The following is a 6791-nucleotide window of genomic DNA, read 5'->3' on the forward strand; positions in this document are numbered from 1 at the left end:
CTACATCCACAATATAACAGCAAGAAGAAACTTGGGAATAATTAATGGAAACTGAAATTCAGCTATCCTGCCCTTACATCCGGCCTCTGTCATCACACGATCAGGCACCGAAGTAGGGACAGCAACGGGCACAAGGACAGGAGCAGCGACGGGGACAGGGACAGGAGCAGCGACGGGGACAGAGACAGGGACGGGGACGGGGACAGGGATGGGTGCAGCAGGCACTGACGTTCTTCCCTGCAGCTGGTGAGTGGCCTGGTGACTGGCCTCTCTGGTGATCTCTGGAGAAGGCACAGTGACCATATGTCCATCGATAGTCACCAGGCAAGCAAAAAATTAGGCCCACTGCAATGGACCTTTTACGAGAAGCGTTCTGCGCACGCGCGAGCGCCCGATGCCAAGCGGCGGAAGTCAGAACGAAAAATCGAGGAAATTCGGAAGGAGGCTGTATATCAGCGAGTACAACACGTAACTGCAGAATATATATAATTGTGTTGCATGAAAAGAGAATGTTGACGGAAAGGAAAACACGACGTTTAGGTGGATGCCACAGATGCCCCTCTTTGAAGTCGCGTAGGGCACGCGCCGCTGCTCGGAGAGCGAAGAAACTGGTAGCCTGGTTCCCTATATTGATTGGTAGCGCAGGTAGGTCACTTCCTCGATTTTTAGTTTGTGCAGCCACCGCCTGGTGCCGTCGGTATGTGGAAAAGGTCCATTGTTAGCCATAAGGGTGCATAATCCTAAAGCACAAATGCGAAACATTCAAATAAACATGACGGGTAGCTTACAGATCTTGTCGAGGACGACGCGCATCAGTTGGAAGTTGGAATCCTCTACTTCCTCCAGTTTCTTTTGCAGCTGCTCAATTTTTACAAGAGCTGCGTCATGTTCGGCTTTCGATACAACGCCTTCGGCACATGTGGCACAAGCCATTTCCTCCACCTTGCGGAGCCTCTTCCGCAGAGATCGCAGAGCTTCTTCAGCCCTATCTAGCTCTGTTTTCGGCACAACTGCAGGGTCCTCGTCGTCGGTTGAGTCTCCTCCTAAAGGCCTCTTCTTACTTAGAATGCTTGCCATCTGCTTTCTCTTGGCAAGAGCTTTGCGTTGTTTCAAGTTCTTGCTGGACGCAGAACCTGATGTTGATGCCTAAAATATACAAAATACAATACAATATTGTGGAAGTGCCCGGGTCCGCTCAAAGTGGAACCGTTTTGTAATTGCCATTTTCCACTGCCCTCTTTTGCGGAACTTCGATCTTAAACAATTTATTTTCCACCTCATAGGTCTATCTACTACAAACTAGCTTTCCTTTATTTTTTTCGCTAGCTCGACAAAATACTTCTAGAAATCCCCAAGACTTCTTTTCAGGTTCTCAGCATTACAAATCGCGAATAATGACTGAAGTAAGGTATAAAATGTCATAATCACAAAAACCAACTGGAAACAAAAGTCTGTGTCTGCAACAGACCCACTTACTTGCACTGGTTCCTCAAAAATCTGGGGAATAACCAGTCGCTTCTTGTGGGCCATCTCCTCGAGAAGTGCCCTCTTCGATTCTGGTGAATAAAAGATAAAAACATGTTAACAGAGCCACAGAACAGATAGGTCAGTCTGACATGACAGGGTCAGGCAGACTGATGGCATATCAGCCACTAGTGTTAATTTAATGTTGTAGTAATTTTACGCCACCAAGCTTGAACTGCACAGTTTGCAAGAAGTAAAACAACCGCCAACACTGCAGAATGATGTCACGTGCGAGCCGCATATAAATCCATGGATTCAATGACAGCATTTCAATTATAAGAGAAAAATAAAAAAACGTTAGCGGTCATGTGATTGTGCTGTGTTATGCCCTGTACTCTGCTGATAATCTCTGCCCAAAACATTACAATTATTTTAGTAAGTCACTGGAAGCTGCATTTACGTCACACATATTCTTCCTCTTAACAAATGCTTCAATTATTTGTAGGTGCTCAGACTACCAATCCTTGTGGCAGTTGCATCTTTTTTAATTTCAGTGAAAAAATTTAGAGTGTGCACTACCAGTGTAGATGCACTCACATTCTGTTTAAAGGGAAACCGAAGTGGTTCTGTATTTTTGAAAAAAAAAACACATGGATCATCTTCTTTGGCCTCTAGGACCATGAATATCGAAATTATTTTTTCAATCTGATGTAGGAAGCAGTCGCACAGCATTTTGAAAATAGCACCGAAATCTCGCCCTCTTTGAGCATGACATTACACCCAGAGTTCTTGGAACCTCCGCTCTCTCGAGCCTTATTGAGCACCCATCATAGTCATGCTCGCACTCTTGATATTTTCAGAAAGGTCAGCAAAAAAAAAAATCACAAATGGTGTCACGTGTGGGGGAATATACCTGGTAAGCTTGCAATTGCACGTGCTGCCCACATGAGCGACATACACTTGGTAATCAAAAGATCTGGGTGTGCCGTAACGGCTGGCGGGAAATTTTTCGAGTTTTCTTGTGTTCAGTTACATCTTCAAGGAAAACGAATGTGATATTTGGATTCACGGGATAAAAATATGCTACAATCTGGCTCTAACTCTCCTCAATGGCCAGCGACTCGAGGATCTCCCTTCCAAGCTGTTTCCGGTGTTGTGCGACGACAGTGATGTTTGTGAAGTCAGGAGCACATTTGCATTCCCGATAATGCGCCGAAAGGTGGCCCGCCGACGTTAGTGTGGCCACAGAGGCTGCATGTCCTCTGGTGCGGTCGTTTATGCACCTCCCTGTTTGCCCTATGTAGCTTTTGCCACATGACATGGGGATATGTGATATGTGAGAAGCTTTGTAAGCAAGTGCGACATAATCCGGAGAAAAATGAACCAACGAAAAAGAAACTACCAAAGCCTTTCGTAGTGGTACCATATATACACGGGATCACTCATCGTCTAAAAAAGATCGCTGGCCGACAAGGCATCCATGTTGTGTGCTCAGCCCCCAACGAGGCGTACGCCACGTGCCGTAGGGTGAACCGGGAGACCGACCAGAACGTGACGACGACCTGCGGCACTGCGCATTGAACACCCTATGCCCCATGCGAAAAAGGAGTCGTAAACAATATCCCTATGTCATGTGGCAAAAGCTACATAGGGCAAACAGGGAGGTGCATAAACAACCGCACCAGAGAACATGCAGCCTCTGTGGCCACACTAACGTCGGCAGGCCACCTTTCGACACATTGTCGGGAAAGCAAATGTGGTCCTTACTTCACAAACATCACTTGTCGCACGACACCGGAAACAGCTTGGAAGGGAGATACTCGAGTCACTGGCCATTGAGGAGAGGGGGGGAGAATGCGTAAGTGTCGCCTATATTGCACTCTTGCCTAAAGAAAAAATATATCCGCAGGGAGTGGCCCCTCGGAGCAACCAAGTCGGGACTATTTGAATGCCAAGATTCGACAGAGGAAAAAGAAGTTGACGCTACCGAAAGTGTAGAAAAAAAGAAAGTTTTGTAAGATCCGACAGCTGAAGAAGAGGTAGTCTCTACGGTTAGTGTCGAGAAAAAGGAAGTTTCAGTCTAAGATCTCACAGATGAAGAAGAAGACACCTTTTAGGATAGTGTTGAGGAAAAGGAAGTTTTATTAAAAGGTTGATAGTCCAGTAGTGTGGTTCTTTGTTTTTTTTTCTCTCCATCGCTTTTCCTAAACGTTCAACTGGTATTCAAGTAAGCATAAAAAAGATATGCCGCAAATATTGCCAAATGCCTCGACAAAACAAAATGTTCGAGAAAAAAAAGAAAGAAAGTGGGCCCACACCGCGGATCGAACCCGGGCCCACTTGCGTATGAAGCAGAAACCTTGCCACTATGCTTTGCCACCGCTTATTAGAAAACTTGTAACTATTCGTTTTATACGAGTCTCGCGTAGTGCGTACACCCTTTTCCGGTCGAGGTGCAGGACGGAGTCCGAATAACTTTACTCATTAAAAGTAGTTACGTCGGAAGTAACGCTGGATATTGCGTTTATCACAATCGTATGTTAAGGAAGTACGATTTCCCAGTATTGCAATCGAGTTCTGAGCTACACAAACCGCACGCACTTCCTTTGAGGAAACAGATCAGCGGAGGGCAAACACAGAGGAACAGCAAATGCCAGCTACTTACTTGCAAGAAGGACCACTTTCGCCTCGTAGTAGCCTTCTTCAAGGCCGGCCTCGGAGCGCCAATACGCTTGCACCGATTCACTAGGGATGTCAGTCTCCGTTTTTGGATTATAATCCTTGATCAGGCACGCAGGCATGATCACCTTCTCTTTGTCGGCGGGGTAATGTACGTACGCGTAGAACATCGCGAAAACAGAAGAAACATACGAAAAGAAAGTCAAAACAATAAAGCAACGCTTGCTGGGCTACCAGAAAAAAAAACGCACAACGCAAAAACGAAGTGCACAAGATAGAACGGCAATAACACAAAAAGATGAAAACAACGATACCCAAAGCAAAGCAGAGGTCCTGCTAGGACTAGGAGGCAGAGGCAAGAGCAGAGCCAGAAAGGAAAGCCGCTCGGGCAACTCCGAAAAATAAAGGTGGATTGGATTGGATTGGACGGGATTGTAATGAGCCTGGAATATCTCTCTTGAGAACAGTAGTGAAACTGCTGTAACATGATGGTATGTTATTGGTGTTTATTCGTTGGAAGAAAATCCTAAATATCTTCAAGGCTCATATTAATTATTAAAAATAGTAGAACTTATTAAATATTATTTTTATGACCTCTGAAACACCATACAGCCGTCGATTTAACGAAAACTTGAACTCGCGAAGTCGTCAGAAGTAAACCCCTCACGACTGCGAGCAACTCCCGAATTCTCGGCGCGAGTTACCAGACATTGTGCTCAATGTTCTGCACCAGCCCAAAGGGGGAAAAATGAATCTTGAGTTGCTAATAGGCAAACTATGCAACCTGCATATAAATATGAAGTCACCAATGTTTGATGCGGTAGGTGGGTCTAGGGCTTCAACGTTTTCTTGGAGCTAGCCTTCTTTACCAAGGATACATACAACATAGCAAACAAACATTAATTTGTTTATGCCCGCGTAGCCATCAGCTTGAAAGGAAAGGGAAGGAAGGAACAAGACAAGCGGCTCTGATAGAGCATTTAGTTCAGTGGTGAATCGCAACCTAAGGAGAGTGTCAGGCAGTTTTTTAGTTACTGAGCTTTGAACTATATTACAAAAAAAAACAAAAAAAAAACAATTCTACTGTTACAGATCAGGCATCTTTAGTTCAGAGAGATGTAGAGGCATATGCACCGTGTGGGTGTTGAAGTTTAAAGGGAGGCTAAAGTTGTTTTGTATTCAAGAAGAAAAACACTTTGTGCCCTTCAGGCTCACCAAGGTCTAAATTATTTTTCAATCTGATATAAGGAGCAGTCGTAACAGTGCTTTGAAAATAACGCCGAAGCCCCGCCCTCTCTGAGGCAAGTGAGAGGCGTGATATCAGATGACATTATATGCAAATGTACGGCTCGTCTGCTCATCTCTGCTTTGTTTGCTGCTATCTCCATTTGGTTTTCTGCGACTGCTCGTGGTTTTCTGCGATTGTGCGTGGTTTAATTTTGTTATTCGTTTTTGTTGTTTCGGTCTTCTGTGCCATGACAGTCTCCCGATTATGCCGACCCTGTGTGCGGCTGTTGGCTCCTCTAAGGCAGCATGATTAGTTATACCATAGTCCTTAGTTATACAATGTATCGAACTAACTATTGCTTTTTGCAAAGTCGCATGTCGCAAAATCAACATGGAGAAGCAGTAGAGTCAGAATGCTGGCTTGCTCAATCCAGCATTTGAGCAGAAACTGGGTGAAAGAAATCACTGCCAAGGCCCAGTGCACATGAGAGCTGAAGTTATGGTTCAATATTTGCCTCCGCTTGTGTGCTAACCCTGCCAGTGCTTTTTTTCACCATGCAGTCTCGGCTGAAATGCTGGCTCGGGCAAGCCAGCTCTGGCCGACCTCCACATCACTTTTTATAAGCTTGACGTTAATCGGAAGCCATCATGAGAGGCTAATCACGGCAATAAGTTGGAGAAAGGAAATCACGCCAGCGTAAAATAGGCCAAGCAAATAAATCTGTAGCGAATCATACACGGATTTATGCAACTGGTAAATTCTTTGTGAAAATAATAATGAATGCAACACATCCATAGCCGATATTCACCCAATAGGAAGCATTCAAATTATAGAACGGAATTTTAGTGGGGTCAATATTTCGTAGATCTTGCAAAGTGCGCAAGGTTAGAAGCTTTTTGCTGTTAAAAAGTTTTGCGATTCTGAGTGGTATGCTATGTATTTGTTACCGCGGGGTAAGGTATAATCGTGATCTAATGAGGTTTCCAGGAAACTGAGTCATGATGAATGTTCACAGACTCACCAACAGGTCAGTGGACGTTTGCCTGCTAGTGCCATTTGGTCAGCGATCAAGAAGTGGCAGTCGCATGGCAGCGCCATAGTGGCGCCGAGCAAGTGCCACTGCCACTTCATTCAGCACAGTCCCACATTCTCAATTTTCTCTCTTGTGTGTTCTAACGCAACCTGAAAAGATTAGGATACGTACCAGTATGTGTTGCCCACACGTGCATAGAATGCAATGCCGCTCGCCTGGGGCTGCATTGCCACTCCTGTGGACTCGAAGCCCCCCCCCCCCCCCCCCACGGATGTTTTCCCCACACTTCGCTAAGGGCTAAAACGCATATGGAGTCATGTAAAGAGCCCTCTATATTTATTAAACCTCAGGTGCTTAACGGCTCGCCATTCTTTGTGTATACAAGGT

At 45.2% G+C, this 6791-nt stretch overlaps 1 long non-coding RNA gene across 1 annotated transcript; it reads right to left on the reverse strand.

Annotated features, from left to right (window-relative positions):
• Nucleotides 1-1122: 1122 nt before the first annotated feature.
• Nucleotides 1123-4211, reverse strand: LOC120842925. Its single transcript, XR_005716055.3, has 3 exons — nucleotides 4130-4211; nucleotides 1477-1556; nucleotides 1123-1146 (listed from the first exon to the last, which is right to left on the reverse strand). It is a non-coding gene; the product is annotated as an uncharacterized LOC120842925 (long non-coding RNA).
• Between the last annotated feature and the right edge of the window lie 2580 nt (nucleotides 4212-6791).

Source organism: Ixodes scapularis, unplaced genomic scaffold (genome assembly GCF_016920785.2).
Source record: "Ixodes scapularis isolate PalLabHiFi unplaced genomic scaffold, ASM1692078v2 PGA_scaffold0__279_contigs__length_252992795, whole genome shotgun sequence".
NCBI lineage: Eukaryota > Metazoa > Arthropoda > Arachnida > Ixodida > Ixodidae > Ixodes > Ixodes scapularis.